The 18,247-nt window shown below is 32.8% G+C and overlaps 1 protein-coding gene across 19 annotated transcripts in view; it reads left to right on the plus strand.

The window, feature by feature from the left end:
• LOC105049643 (uncharacterized) overlaps positions 1–18,247 on the plus strand; it is a 123,743-nt gene that overhangs the window by 44,010 nt on the left and 61,486 nt on the right. For 3 of the 19 annotated variants that reach the window (XM_073261789.1, XM_073261790.1, XM_073261793.1), the window contains exon 1: positions 6,232–6,762. The exons of 5 other annotated variants lie outside the window; for them this stretch is intronic. The gene's annotated coding sequence lies outside the window, so the exon portion shown is untranslated. Of the gene's footprint in view, positions 1–6,220; positions 6,763–14,720; positions 14,797–18,247 lie in introns of those variants that run through there. 11 more of the 19 variants (XM_029265976.2, XM_073261804.1, XM_073261797.1 and 8 more) reach the window with 10 other exon arrangements.

The raw sequence follows: 18,247 nt of genomic DNA on the forward strand, positions 1-18,247 counted from the left end.
AAACTAGTCTCATATATATATACATATATACATATATATACATACATACATACATATATATATATATATATACATATATATATATATATATATACACATACATATATATATATACACATACATATATATATATACACATACATATATATATATACACATACATATATACATATATATTTATTTATTTATTTATATAAGCCATCAACTGGATATAGATGTAAAGATAATAAAAACTAGTCTCATATTTATATCCGGTGACATTTTAGATATGATCTATGTGCTCCTTGTTCTCCAAAGCTTCCTTTCCTCTCTCGAAAAATTTTTTCTTATTCAATCAATATAGTTGAAAGTTATTTGATTTTAATAAATTAATTTCATTCAAAAATGTACTAACAATTCTATCATAATAGATATCTACTCTTTTATTATCTTATTTATGACTTTTGCGGTCAAGTCTAGATCACTTTCTAGCCTATACACCATATTTCTTAGGCCATTAGAAGCTCCTCATCTAAGGTAATATTATATTCATATTGATATTTAAGATTTAAATAGTAGGCTAGACAAAATATAAGAACAATATTGATTAAGAAGAAAGATGTTCACAGTTTATTCGATAAAGGATAAGGGAGAGTTGAGATTCAAATAATTTTACTTGCCAAGTGCTATTCTTTTTCATTTGAGTATCCCATGTATCCTCATTGATACATAAAATTGGTGCCACTTTCTTCTGTCCTATTACGGCTATAATTTTTTCTTTACAGGTAGACATATTGGATATGCATAGCCCATCTAAGAAAAGTTTTCAATATTTACTATAGCACTATATATAAGGGTTCTACTATCTTAACCACCTCAGAGCACCTATCTCAAAAATTATTACTCAATATAATACCCGCAATCAAGGTTTGCTGAACCGATACCGCCGGCCGTTTCGATCGACCGGCGGTATGGTTCGGTATGGTTTCATACCGTACTGAACTGATGACCCGAATCGGAAGAAAAAAGAGAGAAATTGAGAAATAAGAGAGAGAAAGAGGAAGAAAAAAAGAGGGAGGGAAGGAGCCGGCGGGGCCGTTGGACGGCCTCTGACTGGCCACCGTGGCCGTCGGAGGGCGTCGTCCACGCGCGGCCATCGCAGGTGTGAAACAGGGGCATCGCCCTTGTTTAGCAATTTTTTTTAAAAACATGGTTTTAAGTGAAGGCGGCAAATGATTTACCGGCTTCACGATTTTTATTTTTTTTAAAAAAATTCTTAAGTCGGCAACCCAGTTGCCGACTTCATAAGTTTAAAATAAAAAAATAAAAAATTAAAACAGACGTCTATTTCAAAAAAAAGAAGGGGCGGAGCCGCGGGAGGGCTCCACCCACTCGATCGCCCTCAGGCCGTCGGCGTCGGCTCGTCAGCCATCGGGAGCCTCGCAATGGAGGCAGCGTTTGTCCGGTAGGTTCTTCGCCCCCCTCCGAGTGTTATCTCTCTCTTTTTTGCTCTCTTGAAAGTTTTATCGGACGATACGGGGCTCGAAAGCCCTCCGACGGCTGCAGCCGGCCACCGTCGGCCTCCGACGGCTCCCACCTCCCTCCCTTCCCTCTCCTCTCTCTCTTTCTCACTTTTCATTCTTTATTCTTCGGTACCGTCGGTGTACCAATTTATCGATCGAATCGTGTCAGTTCTTTGTCGGTCCGATACGAGATGGGTGTACCGGTCGGTTCGACACGTATAGCAAACTTTATCCGCAACACTTCATCCATTATTTGTCTTTGCATATTTGAAAGTCCTCCCTTCATCAGAAGTCATCATAGCCTTCAAATCAAGCTTATTATCAATAAAAGGCTCTTCAATGCTATATAATTAGTGGCAAGTCTTGTCAATCTTAGCCTAAGTAGCTCCTCTTGTACATTATTTTCATATAAACAAGTATCCATGTATGATTGTAGATATATTTAGATACTACTTTTTATTATCTACTATTGATTTTATCTTTGATAGCTGCCCGATATCCTTCATCATTAGATCTATACAATTTGTTGCATGGGGTCTAATATAAATATTACTTTTCCAGCATCATATCCTTTCTAGCTTTCATATAGTTTGCCTCATTGTCTGTGATTATTTAGATGATATACTCTTCACCAATCTCATCAACTACGTCTCTCATCAAGACTAAAATATAATTAGAGTCATGTATTTTATCTGAAGCATCAATTGAAGTATGAAAGATGATCACCCTATCTAATAGACTAAGAAGTTAATGATACTCCTAGTAAACCCAGACCAACCATCACACATCAATGTCACTTCATAAGTATTTTACTTCCTTTTATAACTCAATCCAAGATTTGATTTCTGTGACTTACTGTTGTAAATATAGTCTACGTATCTCATAGGATGTAGGAGGATCAATACTTGGACTAACTTTTTGTATTGTATTAATCATCGATCGAAAATATGTATTTACTGCTACCCATGCTGGCACGTGACTAAAGTAAAACTAGTTGGCAATTATCATTTTTATTTATTTTTTCTTATCCTTATTTGTATAGTCATCAATTCGTGGTTGCTTTGACTTTGGATCTGGATATATTATAGGATCTATATTATGGATGGTGGCATACAAGTTTTGCCATCTCGGTATCGATGGTTGTTTCGATTGATTGGTGATATGGTTCGGTATAGTTTTATATCGTATCGAACCGGCAGCGAACCGACGAAGGCATTGGACTTGAATCGGGAGAAGAAAAAGAGAGAAATAGAGAGAGAGAGAGGAAGAAAGAAAGGAGAGAGGGAAGGAGGGGTGGAGCCATTGGACGGCCTTTAGCTGGCTGTCGTGGTTGCCGGACAGTGAAGTCCATACACGCAGCGCCATGGGCATGAAACAGGAGCAACACCCCCTGTTTCATGATTTTTTTAGAAATCGAAACTTAAGTGAAGCCGGTAGGCTTCATTGATTTTAATTTTTTTAAAAAAATCTTTTAAACAATGAAGTCGGCAAATGGTTTGCCGGCTTCATTGTTGATCTCATTTTTAAAGAAGGAGTTTGCGTAAATAAGGATGACAGCCCCTGTTCCACGACCGTGACGCCACCTGCGCTGCTTCCGCCACCCTCCTCCCCCAACCTTGACGAAGCCATGCATCTGCTGATTGAGACGCCGTCCGCTCCCATCTCCAGTGATCTCTCTCCTCTTTCTCACTTCATTTTAAAATCTTTTCGGGCGAACGATGAGCCGCACATGCTTTAGCTGCCCTTCGATGGCCGCAGCGGGCCACCATCAGCCTCCGGTGGCTCCCGTCTTTCTGTTCTCTTCTCTCTCTCTTTCTCACTTTCCTTCTCTTTTCCTCCCTCCTCTGCCAGTATACCATTCGAATCGGTTGACCATGCTGATTCCCATCAGTCCGGCTTGAATATGGAGTGTGTCGATCGATTTAGCAACGGTACAACATTTCATGGTGGGACCTTTGAGCTCTTTGATTTTTTTTCCAAATATACCAAAATAATGACTTGAAGATGATTCCATTCTCGTGGACTGACTCTTCTTTAAATCCAGCAAATTATAAATGGTGAATGTGATTTTTCTACTTCACCAAAGCCACCACCATTCTCAAATTGAGAGCATCCAAACTGTGCTCTGTCTTAACACCTCCTTATGTTGCCATGGGCCCTGTCGAGAGGCCCAAATAGTCTCTCATAAATAAGCTACATCTAAATCATCTGCATCAAAATAGTTGTTATCATCATCCAAGTCTATGTGAATATATGATCAAGACGTCAAACAATCAAGTGCTTCTCTTTAAGCTTGATGCTATCTTTGCCTTTTTTTTTTTTTTTTTTTTTTTTTTTTTTTTCTTTCTGTAGATGCTCTCTCATCATCACTCGAAGCTCTGTAGGTATCTTTGAACACTTCTTGACATCACTAAGGCCACCCACCAAAATGTTGTTTCAATTGAATGACTCCATCTCTATTTTCTAGTTCACAGCAATTACATTTCTACTGATGCCGATCCTTCTTCATTTTTCTAAAATGCCATCTAAATCTGGGTCCTTGTATTGCTTGCTGTTGGAATCCATCTAGTTTTAAAAAATTTATAAAATTAATAATTATGAGTACCTAAAATTTGGATTTAAGTGCATATGCCATAATCCATATTTTTCCAAGTTATTATAACTTTTAATATTTTTATTATTTAATTAATTATTATATTCACTTACCTATCCATTTCTATAATTTAAGATTTTTTTGTAATTTCTAAAATATATTTTATATAATTAATAATATTTATTTTAATTATTTATTATATTCAATTACCTATCCATTACTATGTTTAGGATGTTTTATAATTTATAAAATATATTTTTATAATTTATAAATATTTTATAATTAATAAAATTTTTCTAATTATTTATTATATTTATTACATTCACTATGTGCCCTTTTTAGGTTTATGATATATTTTTATAATTTTTAAAATTTTTTATAATTACTAAAATTTATCTTAACTATTTATTATTTATTTATATCCAGTTATCTATCTATTTCTATGTTTAACAATTTTTATAATTTTTAAAATATATTTTAATAATTTATAAATATTTTTATAATAATAAAAATTATTTTAATTATTTATTATATTATTACATCTAGTTATCTTCCCTTTTCTAGGTTTAGGATATATTTTTATAATTTTTAAGAATATTTAAAAATTATAAATTTATTTTAATTATTTATTATATTTAATATATTTAGTTATCTATCCATTTCTAAAATCTATTTTAATCCTTTTATCTCCTTATTTATTCTTCTGAGAGTCCATGCTCTCTTATCTCTTTATAACTTGGGTATTAGACTCTTAACTTGGATATTATTTACTTGATTTATTTTGGGTATTAGACTCTTAATATCTTACTATTTTAATGGAGAAATTATTGCATTGACTAATGTACTATTTTAGATCCTCGAAGTATATGTACGGTAGATAACATGCATCCTCACATGATTTTAAATTGTTTGAAGGCAGGAGGTATGTAGCTGATAACCATTGGACTAGTCTATTAAACTTGGTCCATCTAATAATTATACATTTAAAAGGACCAAAAAATTTAAACCAACCATTCTAATGTGACATGTTATAATAACTTTAAACCAACCATTAATTATAGTGGTTGCAATTTTGATATCACTATTGTAATGAAAAATAATAGTAAGAAAATAATGAGTCCATTCTCTCTCTCTCTCTCTCTCTCTATATATATATATATATATATATATATTACTTTAAGCTAGGGGTGAAAGTGGACTAGTTTTATAATATCTAACCGGATCTCTTTTCATATCCAAATCTATCTAAATATGGACAACTACCCGATCCATTTTCGAATATACGATTTTATTTATATTCCTCTTTAATTTTATATAGCAGCCATTAACTTTTAAAGAAATTATATAACCATATTAATATTCTGTTAACTTGATTTATCATTAGCTTGGTAATATTTTTGATTCTGTGGTCATAAATTTAATTATCCAATTATATCCGTATTCGTATCCATATTGCCAATTTCTGATTTATATCCATATCTGTATAAAACAATATATGGATATTAATTTTTTCATCCAACTAATATCTATATCTTCTTTTATATTTTTCAAACAAAACTAATATAAATATGGATATGCTAGTATCTGATCCATATACGATCCGGTTTCAGCCCTAGTTTGAGCACATTAATATAGCAAGCTAGTTAGGACATTTTTACTCATCGAAGGTAAAGAAGAAATAATATTGCAATTTAGTCAAAAGCCTAATGTTTATCTTCGTATTTTAGAGTTTGATCATTTTACCCTTTTCCCCAAATTCTTTTACTTAAAAAAAGAAAATTGAATTCACATACTTGAACTGGACATGCTTGTGATGATGTTATATATGCATGTATGTATCATGCTATTAAGTCGGTATAAAAATGAATGGTCTCTATTGCACTACTGTAGTAAAATACAAGATAGGGCACATAAATTGAAAATTCATTTTGTAAATCATGATCTACATATCTTAAAACATGGGTAGATTTAAATTCATTACGTTTTAATGATTAGATCATGATAACATGTAGTATCATGCTATTAAAACCATCTATTATGACATCTAGTTGAGGATTAGGTTGAAGACTATCAAAAGATATGAATTTTGGTTTTTAGGCATTTTTAGTGTATATTATGCTCGATAATTTGGATCTTGAATTTGGATAGTCTGCCATTGATTTTAAAAGCGAAAGGACTATCGCAACAATCCTCTCAAGCGCATATCATCTCCTGTCTCCCCCTCTCTCTTTATACTTGCACATATGCCTGTAAGTATATATGTGGACATACACATACAAATTGTTATTTTTCGTTCATCTGATTTAGAATCGGTTGTTTTTTCAATTTTTGTATTATACTATATAATTTTTGGAAAAATGCAGAAAGAATCTAATGATTTGTGATCTAATCCATTATCCAATTCACTATGACCCCTATATAATTTAGAGCTTGAATGCGATTTTGATAACACTGTTCTTATCAACTAATTTAAACTACTTAGCTGGCAGGTTTGCGATGTTATGAATCTTGTTCCAGTTATTGACTCAAGTCTTCGATCAGTTCCATGATTATTTGTTCTCTCAGGAGAGGCCTATAAATCAGGTGATAAAGTGCAAAGTGCTGAAACAGAGTACCATGTTAATTTCTGTCAGCCATATGGAGTTTATGAAGAACAAAACTGACCTTGTAAGGAACTCTCTTCACCTCATAGATTATCCTCCATTGTTTATCTTGCCAATTCTAGGAAGTCACATTGCATGGTACATACCGCTGGAGGGGAACATTAGACATTCAAGAAAGAAGTGAGGGCTCGTAGTCTATTGTCAAAGGCATGGCATTGAAACAAGAGAATTCTAATAAATTTTTGATGATGAAAGGAGACAAGTATCTTGATTTGGCTCTTTTTGGGAAAACTAGCTTGTTGTCCTTGGCACCTAATTCCAGAATTATTGCAGCATTATTTTTGTTCAACTCCTGCTCTTTCTTTTCATCTTGCCATGAAGTTGTTTATGTTACATTATAAGTTCAAGAGTGGTTGCGAGTATTGGTGTAGTTGTATCATTGTGTCATCATATGTTCCTTATATTGTTTCCTTGAAACCTGATATACTTAGAATCATTGTAGTGGTTGCTGTTTATTTTCTTCCTGCCATGAAGTTGTTTAGTTCCATTACAAGTTCGAGAGTCATTTCTAATAACGGTGTAGCCATATCGTTGTATGGTCATATATATTCCTTCCATTGTTTCCATGAAGTCAGCTATACTTAGAATCATTATAACTTCATCAACACAAAAATATATTAAGAGCATGACAATTGATATTCACGCTTAGCGTAGGTGTTGCTGCTATTTTTACAGTGATGTATTGCTTCCAGTCAGTTACATTCTATTTTAAAGTATAGCAGCTTGATGCCTGATGTTATATACCAATGATCCTGAAATATTTAGAAATTCAAGTGGCAAATGTTCGATGAAAATACTAAACCTTTACAATTCATTTCCTAATCTAAACTGAGTTATGATTTCTGCTTGAAATTTTTAGAAGTACCAAATGCTTTGTCTTAAAATATAGCCAACTTTATCTAGAATAATTATCAGCAAAGCTGATGTAGGTTTAGAAGCTAGTAGTAATAGGAAATCTTAGAGTTCTGAATATCTGCATAAACTAAACTCTATGATGCTTTCATAACTAACACTTTGTACACTTCAACTTTTAAAAATATCCAACTATTATTAGGAACCTTTGCTGCAGATTCAGCAAAACTGACACTATTCTCAATAATGCCATTTATGTGAAGAAACTTAGGATGTAGTAAGGTGATTTTCTGTTTTGATCTATGTTATTTTCCTCTTGTTCAGCAATCTTTGTTGTTATTTTCTTTTAAATCTGTATTTTTTTAAAAAATATATTTAGTGACAGATACAACATAGTCAATATATTTACAAATTTGCTTATCGTTCAAAGGCTCAAGAAAATATGTTATGCATAGTGATGAAGTAATAAATAGAACTTGCAATTCTATAGATGAATGATCGAGAATTTTCACAAACAAGAAATCTATCTAATGAGGAAGAAATGCATTATGAATTGCCATTCAAACAAGCTTTAGAGTGAATAATTTGGAGAGTTGAACCTCAGAAAAGAAGGTGATGGGTACCTCAGTAAGCATATTAGAAAGGAGATGATGAAGAATTCAAATTCTGACTTTGTCAATGCTTGAGATTGCATAATTTTCTCTAGATAGGTTTACTGCATAATTCAATGACTAATGAGCTAAAAGTATTGCAGCAGAGTTTTTTGAAGTTGAAATTGTCATCTATTTTTTCACTTGGTGGGCTCATGATGGCTCCTTTGGAGGCTCTAGCAAGTTCCATTTGTATGGTCAAGTAGTTTCTGTTTTAATTCTTTGTTGTTGTCCATGTCTTTCCACCTAGTGTCATGACCAAGACTTCTAACTCGGCTATTCATTTGGTGTCATTTACTTTTAGTAGTCTCAGATTAATTAACAATAACGAGGTCCGATCTTTTAATCATATTGTTTATGCTACTTCTGATTGGACACAACCATTGAACTTTGGGGTGTGCTTAATGTAGAAAAGACATCTTATTGCTAGTATAAGTATAGGAACCCAAAGATTTTCATATTCAGGTCAAAGGCCAGACAAGAACTTGACAGTCGAGGATGGTCTATCTTGAATTGAAAGATTCAATTCCTAAATTCAATTGAAAACCCAACAAGATTTTATCTTCATCGCATGATGTTTCTCTTTTGAGGTTTTATTGAATATGACACTGAAGCTCTTTTATGGCTGCCAATTTTCTGTAACCACTTATCATATGGCATCATCATGCCCTTATTGTTTTGCTTCCCACCTATTGTGAAACCTAATAATTCTTACCTTTCACTATATATGTCACCCTTTTGCTCATGGCCACTGCATATAATTCTACCATTTGAATTTGATAAGGTTATTGGCACTTACAGGATTGCATATGATTTTTAGGTTTGGCAATACACCTACTCACCATATTCTATAAGCACGTACAAATACTTCTGTCTTTTAGGTGGTGGACCACACAATGCTGTGTGATTAGATCTTTAGTTTAATGCTATCCAAAATTCTCCTTTTCACCATGTCATGTTCAACATGACAAATTTGACATAACTTATGCAAACTACATATAAATGGAGTGAAAAAATGGTTGAAAAATTTAATATCAAATTTATGCATATTAGAATCTTTATATAAGTGTTGTTAAAAAGCTCCGCAAAAGAAGGCTCACATTTGTCACGCCTATGCCGGCCAAGCTAGAATAGTATTCATATTGTGTCATAACTAAGATGACAAAATAATAACTAAGATGTCTTCTATTACTTTATTTGATCCTTTCTTAAGCTTAAAGTGGTCATGTAAAAAAATGCTCACAGATAAAGAACACCTTGTATTTGTGGATACTATGAGAAAGTCATATGCATGCCTCATGGTATGCATCTCCTCTACCTACATGTTGATGGACAGGGGTTGTCACTACCATCATTGTCACGTCCCACCAAAAGGATGCATAGTCATAGAGATGGGGTAGGTTGTGCATATCCTCTATATGCATGTTTGCTATATGTGCTTGGACTCATGTGAACCATGCATGTATATTGATTTCTAGATGTTGATTCAGTCAACTATCACATAAATAAGATGACAACTATATATGAACTAAGTATGCACAATTAGCAAATAATAACTAGACTTATTTGATGTGAGAAACATTAAAAGGCCCATCTGACTTGTTTTTTGATCTTCATCAGTTTATTTGCATCAATTTGATTTGAAGTCCATCAATCAAAAGTAGCCTCACCAAGGATTAAAAAAAAAAAACATAGAAACAAAGTGATGCAATATTAGAATTAAACGGAAAATTTTTTTCTTCTCTTTAGATTGATGTTGCTGTGCTAATTATTGAACTTATAAGGAATTTTATGTTCTCTTTAGAGAATGTCATCATCTTAGACATCTATCTTCTAACCTTCTTTGTTCCCTAATAGTAACCATGGTTCATTGCCTCATACCAGATATACCATACTATACTGGTACCACTCATACATGCATAAATTATAAATATTTTATAAACATAATTGTAAATAAAATATGTCATTTTTTGTCATTTAATCATATTATAATTCAAAGTATTGCTCATAGATATTCATACTATGGTCACTTTATACCCATAACAGAACCTATATTCATAATCAACAGAGTATAATATTTTATATTTCAACTTTATGTTTGTTGGTAGAGCCTATGTTCATATGAACGTTAGATTTGGATGTCGATCTTCTCTAATTTTAAGAGTAATATATAGATATCTGAGCCTTAAAAATATTAATACTTTTTCCTTAATACATACATATAAGTAGATGGGAAAAACACCAGATGGGATGATGATCAGACTCATATTTCATAAAAAATATTTCATTAAAACCATTCATGGAATCATTTTTCATGGCAAAACAATTTTCATAGTATATATTAGGGTTGGTAAACCGGTTGGGTCTGCATGGTCGCGTCAAGAAAAAATCAAACTTGAACATGACCTATCTATTAAACAGGTTAAGATTTGAAATCTGAACCTACATTGTTTACTGAACAAGTTACCTGCTTAACCTGTTTAGTAAGTAGGTTAGGTCAACCCATTTAACTATTTGTCTTATTTAATGTATTTACAATTGTATTGATGTATCAAATAGAAATAACATAAATATTAATATTTAATAGGAACTTAATGGTGGGCTGTGCCCTATGGCCTATGAGCTCATAGTATTAATACAAATGATCTGTTTAACCTATTTATAGCACATCTTTAGAGTTGCATTGATGTAACAAATATTATTAATGTTAAATTTGATAACAACCCAAAACTTATAAGTTATAAATGATAGCAATAGTAACTTACAAATGACATCAATACAACAATATTGTAAATGGAAGCTGTTTAAAGTTTATACATTCAACAAATATAGCACATGTGGGTTAGAAACAAGAAGATTATTAAATGTGGTTATAACTATGCACTAAAGCCACGACGAGACATAAAAGCCACAACAATGAAAAACATGGTTATAATGAAACCGCTTTATCATGCCTCCAAAATCCATTTCTAGATGTTATCAAGGACGAAACAGCATCTGTTAGAGACAAATTCTCAAACAAACTACTATTATTTCCTTCACAACAGTGGATACTTCTTCTTGAGCTTGAATGAAGGTCTTCATCATTCTTGTGGTTTCTTCTTCTTGAGCTTGAATGATTGTCCCAAAAACAGGGGAGCAGCTCTCAACCATAGCCTTTGCAACATTAAAGATTAGCAAATAGAAAGAATGAATGATAGTTTCATATGAGGATCACAAATAAATGGGACAGCATAGATGTGATAACGCATCCCAATAATCAGAAAAGAGCCCAACAGCAAAAAAAAGAGGAAGAACGTATTCAACTTGGTTTCCGATTCCTCCAACGGAGTTCGAATCCGAGAACATTGGCATCCCCCCTTTTGCTCTATTTAAGAGACCCCAAACCCACCGAATCCCACCGCTAATTATCACCGGAAATCACCACAACCACCACTATTTTTCCTCCCTCTCTTCCTCTTAGAAGACCATCGATCATACTTTCTATGACCACAGGAATTGTGACAAATTCCTTGCTAGAGTTAATGTAACCATTCTGATCCTTCTTCCCTTTCTCTTTCTTGATTTGACACAACCTGTATCATAAACAGATTAATTATGTTAGCAGGTTCAAACTCAAATCGGATCCGAATAATAAATAGATTGAACGGGTCAACTTGTTTATGACCCAAATCTATTTTGTCCAAACCTAAACTTATTTATAGTGGGTCAAACTCGGGTCGGGTGGGTTGGGCTGCATGTTGCCGCCTCTAATATTTATGCTAAACTTGAAGTTTAAAAAAACATGATATCAACAATGGCAAACCATATGTTTGAAAAATATAATAATTTAAAAATTAATAAGGAGTGTAAGATCTATTTACCTCATTTGCCATAGACCTTACAAACTTCACTAGATGAGTCCGCTAATCCTATTTAAAAAATTAAAAGCATAATTAATTTTTATCCGATGAATTTAATAAAACTAAATAATAAAAAAAAAATTATAGGCCAAGTAACGGTGTTTTCTGATCGTGGGTGGGTTAGTTTTAAGCGACTCGATCAGTGAATCATGAATCATAGATTCAATTAAGGTCAAGATCGTTCAATAAGAATTATCAATAGTCGATTTCAGGGTTATTCAAAAAGGGCTGGGGTGATCAGTCCTATAGGTTACTTGGGCATGAGGGCTGATCAGGGCCTCCTTGCTGGGGTCAGCATGGGTCCATAGCAAGGGGAGACATAACTTTGAACTAAGATCTTTGAGCCCACTTAGAAAGAGAAAGAGAAGATAGAGAAAGAAGAGAGCAATAGGAGAGAAAATAAAAGAGAGAGAGAGAGAGGACCATCAATCATTGATAGAGGACCATAAAGCTGATGGAGGGGCTATTTATAGAAGAGACCTAGGGTTTTGATGGCTCTAATTCTCTATTTTTTTGGATTTGCTAGTGATCGTAATAGAAAGCAAACTTCCATTGGGCAGGGCTAGCTGTAGATGGGTCAAGTCAAATCAGGCTAGGCACGTGGATCGGACTCGGGTGTGCCTTTATAGTATCTAATAGGTATTTTTTTAGTGATATAAATCATGATTAATAGAATGAATCTTCAATACGGATGCCTAATTGTTGATTCTAGAATCAAGAGGAATGGATACCCTCTCCATTCGAGATGAGTATAGTCTAATATATATTATATATAATAATATACTTATGTATGTATATATATATATATATATGTATGTATGTATGTATGTATGACACACCATCCAATTTGACTCTGGGCCCTCATAAAAATCTAGAATACCATGCCCCTTTCTACATACCCACCGACTTGACACCATGTCATTTGATACATGTTCTTTGGTTGTTTTGTTTCATGATTCTATATACCTCTAATTGTATGGTTTCTCATCAAATGGCAAATTAAATTTAATATTTTAAACAATATCCTTACCAAAGATTGGTATAGATCAAATAAGGAAATATAGTGGTGCGTGTAAGCTATCTATACTATGTTATGACTAAATAGAGAAAAATACTTAAGTCTTGCCACTAAACTACACACTCCCTCTTAGACTTGTCACCACCTTAAATGACTATCATTTTTACTGTTAAATATTTTTTTTTTGGAACTTATTTTAACTTGTATTCGATCAGCAAGTTATTATATTTCATATGAATATATTTCATATGAACATAGGCCTGGCCCAGGGGGAGGCCTTTCTCACACGCCATGTGGGGGTCCACATGTTGTGGACCCATGGCTATTCATGAGGGGTAGTTGTGTGGACTCCATCGGAGGGAAAAAAAAAAAAGATATGTCGGGAACCTTCCCTATTTCGGCCCCACAAAAAAAATCTCCTTCGCCCGTGCCCTCTCTCTCTCCCGCTCTCTATCTCTTGTGCTCGCTCTCTACCACTGACATATTATACATCATGATCAATTGAATTATGTGAGAATCATCTTGCTTGGTTAAGATAGTACAAACTACTATAAGTACATTCAGATCTAGTGGTATATAAAATTATTGTATATCATCTATGTGATATGATACAAATGATTGTAAGTAAGAATCATTTGATTTGTCTGGAATAATAGACTATTGTAGATACAATCAAATCCGCTTATGCATGAAATTGCTGGGTATCATCTCCTTGACCTAATGTGAATCACTTTAATTGATTTCTGATCTAAGTATTGCCTAAAATTTATGTATTATGAATCATTAATTAGTGAATGGAGACTTATAAGTTGCATTGAATGATGTTACATGCTATGGTCAGATCAGACTTGATAAAAAAATGATGATTATTGCCTGTTGAAATATAATATATCATAGTTGTATCAAATTGTATCAAAACTTCATAAAAAATGTATTGAAAAGAGAAAAATTTTAAATTATACATAGTTATTGATATATATATCATCTGACTCAGCCTACTGTGTATGATGTTTGGATTTGAGATGTCCATCATAGGCATAAACGTGGATTTGAGATGTCCACCATAGGATATAAGTATGGACTTGAGATGCCCACCATGGAACGTAAGCATGAACTTGAGATGTCCATCATGGGACGTAAGCATGGACTTGAAATGCCCATCACGGATCGTAAGCGTGGACTTGAGAAGACCATATGGAGAAAAGCATGGATCTTTCTGAAATCCCTTGCTACAAGTGTCGTGGCACCACAATAAGGACTGAGAGCGAAAAAAAATGGATATCTGTGTTTAAGTATAATATTATGAAATTGAGTATATATTTGACTCGTATCTTATTTATTGATTTCATATTGTAAAAAGCTTGACATAAGACTGTATGTCGAATATCCTTGATTACATATCTTGATATTGATCAGATTGATATCACATTCTGTATGATATATTTGAGTTGCATATCATCATTATTTAAATCTGCTTTATAATGCATCTGTTACTGAGTCGTGAAGCTCATAAACTCTCACCTCTTGTTTTCACATTCAGGGACTAGTTTTGGGGATTAGACTTTTTTGACGTTTTGCGATTTATGTATAGAGATGAAGTCGATCTATAAAAGATGGTTAGTTTTTAGAATAGTTATGTTTAATGATATGATGTAAAACTGATATAGATTATTGCAAAGTTGAAGTTAAAATTAAGATATGTAATAATTCACTATTTTATTTTTACTACTGCCTGGAGTATGCCATCTTGGATATTATATTAAAATTTTGTCAGGTTGGAAGCCTTACATGCCTATAGAGATAGTATTTTATAGTATATTGCAGCTGTTCATGTCTTTGAATTTTATTTTAATTTAAATTTTGGATCAGGGGCATGATAGTTAAAGTGGTATCAGAGCATAATTTTAGTATATAAGAAGGTATTAGAATCAAGATATGCACTGAGAGTTAGTGGGATAATTATTAGACAATAAGATATAAAAAATTTATCTTTATCATTCTAGGTATAGTTGATCTTATATTTCGACCTTTATGAAATTTTGAAATAAGTTCTTAATGATACTTTAATAATATATTGAAGATGATATTAGCAGTGTTATGAATGTTGGCGGTATAATAGCAATAATTACAGTATTAAAAAGTTTCTTATGATCAAAGTTTATTATTATATTAGAGGTGATCTATTAATTCTTGTTATATAGACATTTTGCCTATATAAGCATAAGCCGAGAGTGTACATTTATGTGATTAATAATTTGTCTGAAGAATGAAATATGTGAGTATTATTATTTCTTGTTATATAGAATATTAAGATTGATTAGCTAGAATTTGGATAATAATTATGTAAAAAAAGAAAAAAAGAGAGAGAAAGAACTTATGTACTACACTCGTGGAGAGTAGAGAATTAAAGTTAAGAAATACAATAGGATTTAGATATACAAGAGTATGATTTAGGGTTGCAATAAAAGAAATTAGATGAATTCAAATATCCATAGTAATATAAACAGGTGCAACTAAAGTATTCGAAAATTAGAATGGATAAAATAATATAGTAAGTGGTGGGTGGTAATTCACAAGTCAGGTGAAGATTTTTGGTATATAATTATATAAACAACAATCTTAGAAAGAAATAGTCAATTGTATGGTTATCATTTAGTGGATTTTATTTTTGATAAAAATTATTTTATATAAGTGATTAATTTTATGATATTAATTGTAAATCATGAAAATAATCGATATATCTCTAAAAATAATATTAGCTGAGGTAACAAAGAAGCTGGGACTATCAGACCTGGTATATGGGATAGAAATGAATGAAGGATAATTTGTTAAATATTTTGTTGAGATCATTGTTAGTAGAGGTGGTCAATCCTACGAAGTAATAAGAATTGTGGATCTTTTTGGGGTGGAGCAACTGAGGTCGGAAGAACAGGCAGCAACCTATGCTTTTAATATCCTGAAGCATCGATTCCACTTCAAAGTATGAGATATTAATTTTTCAGACAGAAACTATTATAAATATTCTTTTCAAAAGATAAGAGCTGAGTATAATGCTATAAAAGTAGAACTACAGCAGTTGAGGTGGGACTACAATAGATTGAGAGATATAAATCAGAAACATATCGACGAATGTTCTCCCTATACTATCAGGTAATGAGATTGAGACAAGAACTTTCTCTAAATACTGAATCTTCATCTGGAGAAATTTGAAATGGAGGAAAGAGCAAAGAAAGTTATGATTTATTATTGCATGGGATTAGTTTATGCTATACTTGATATCCTGATATGAATTTATTCAAATTCTACTTTATATTGAAGGATTCTATAGTGATTAATTTTGATTATATTATTGAAAAATTTTTAGAATTAACTAAATATCTTGATGTGTTTTGAAAAAAAATTTAAGGTAATATTAAAAAATTTAAGCAATTGACAGTTGATCAAATATTCTTAAGGGACTTGAAAAAGAATTTAAAATTTGGAATGAATCAGAAATAACATACTAAGCTTAAGTTAAATTCTGCTATTTATACAATTCTTTGTATAAGTCATAGTATAAATATGTAGGTAGTTATAAAAGATTAAAATCTTCTTGATAAGAATTTTCTCTAAAGGCATGTAGGTTGAATAATAAGTGTTTAAAACTTTGATTGTCAACTAGTGATACAAGCAAGAGGATTGAAGGTCTACTGAGCATTAACATATGTCGTGACAAAACTTAAAAGTTGATTAGATCTAATATTATTACTTGTTTGAGGATTTAAAAATCAATAATTAGTAGATCATAAAGAAAGTATGTAGTAAGTAAGAACCAAGTCATTATTTCTAGAAGGAGCTAAGTATATGTTGATTATAGTAGTGTTATGAAAATAGAAGATAGGATTCTAGTCAAGATTGTAAGCATGTCAACAGAGGGAGGTGTTCTAATCTACTAGAATAAATATTGATACAAGTTGTTAAAAAAAAGAAGAAGGAAAGAATCAATAGGCTCTAGAAAATTTGATATTAGAACATAGTATTAGAATTGGAATTAAGATAGCTAAGGGAGGAAAACTATAATGGTATAAGTGCTAAAATGATCAAGATAATGTAGATTGATACATTAGAGTAATTGTTGTCTAGCACTCCAATTGCAAGAAATTTGAAGAATGCCTAAGACTAGGTTATAGTAGGCCTTTATGTAAATGTTTAATGATTTTGATATTAAGTCTCATATGTTTAATAATTTTTATTTTTTAAGATTTGATGTGAAGTTTGGTAAAGTCAATTATCTGTATGTATATTTAAAGATTTGTAAGGATTGTAGTAAGCTTGAAAATCAGAGATCTTAAAAGTATCCTCATCATTAAGATTTTAGTCATAGACTTGTATGTAAGAACGATATTGATGAAATTTATCAGTAGAGCTTATGATTAGTCATATAGATTTAGCTATGATGATTTGAGTTTGAAAGTGTAAAAATTTTGAGGATGAAATTATTTAAGGGAAGAAATATGAGGCCTGACCCAAGGGGACCCCTTTTCTACGTGCCACATGGAGGTCCACAATGTTGCAGGCCCATGGCTATTCATGGGGGCAGTCGCATGCAACCCACTGGAGAAAAAAAAGAGGTGTGTGTGGAACCTTCCCTATTTTGGCTTCACACAAAAAACCCCCTTCTCTCGTGCCATCTCTTTCTCCCGCTCTCTATCTCTCGTGCTTGCTCTCTTTCTTACTCCCTTCTCCCGCATCCTCTCCCTCTCCCGCTCTCTCTCACACTCACTCTTTCTTGCTCTCTTCTTGCACGCCCTCTCCCTCTCCCGCTCTCTCTTTCTCGCACTCACTCTCTTCCTCCCCAACTCTTTCTCACTCTCTAGCACCTCGGGCTCCCCCTTTCCTTCTTTGTGCATGCGTCTGTGTGTGGGTGAGTTGAAAAGCAGCAAAAAATAAAAGAAAAGAAGGAGAAAAAGAGAGTAGAGGCCTCTGCCTCTTTCCCCTTTTTCTATTCCTATGGGTGTAAATGTGTGGGTGTGGGTGAGAGAGTTAGAAAATAGAGGAAAAAAAAGAAAGAAAGAATACAAGAACTCT

Source organism: Elaeis guineensis, chromosome 8 (genome assembly GCF_000442705.2).
Source record: "Elaeis guineensis isolate ETL-2024a chromosome 8, EG11, whole genome shotgun sequence".
Taxonomy (NCBI): domain Eukaryota; kingdom Viridiplantae; phylum Streptophyta; class Magnoliopsida; order Arecales; family Arecaceae; genus Elaeis; species Elaeis guineensis.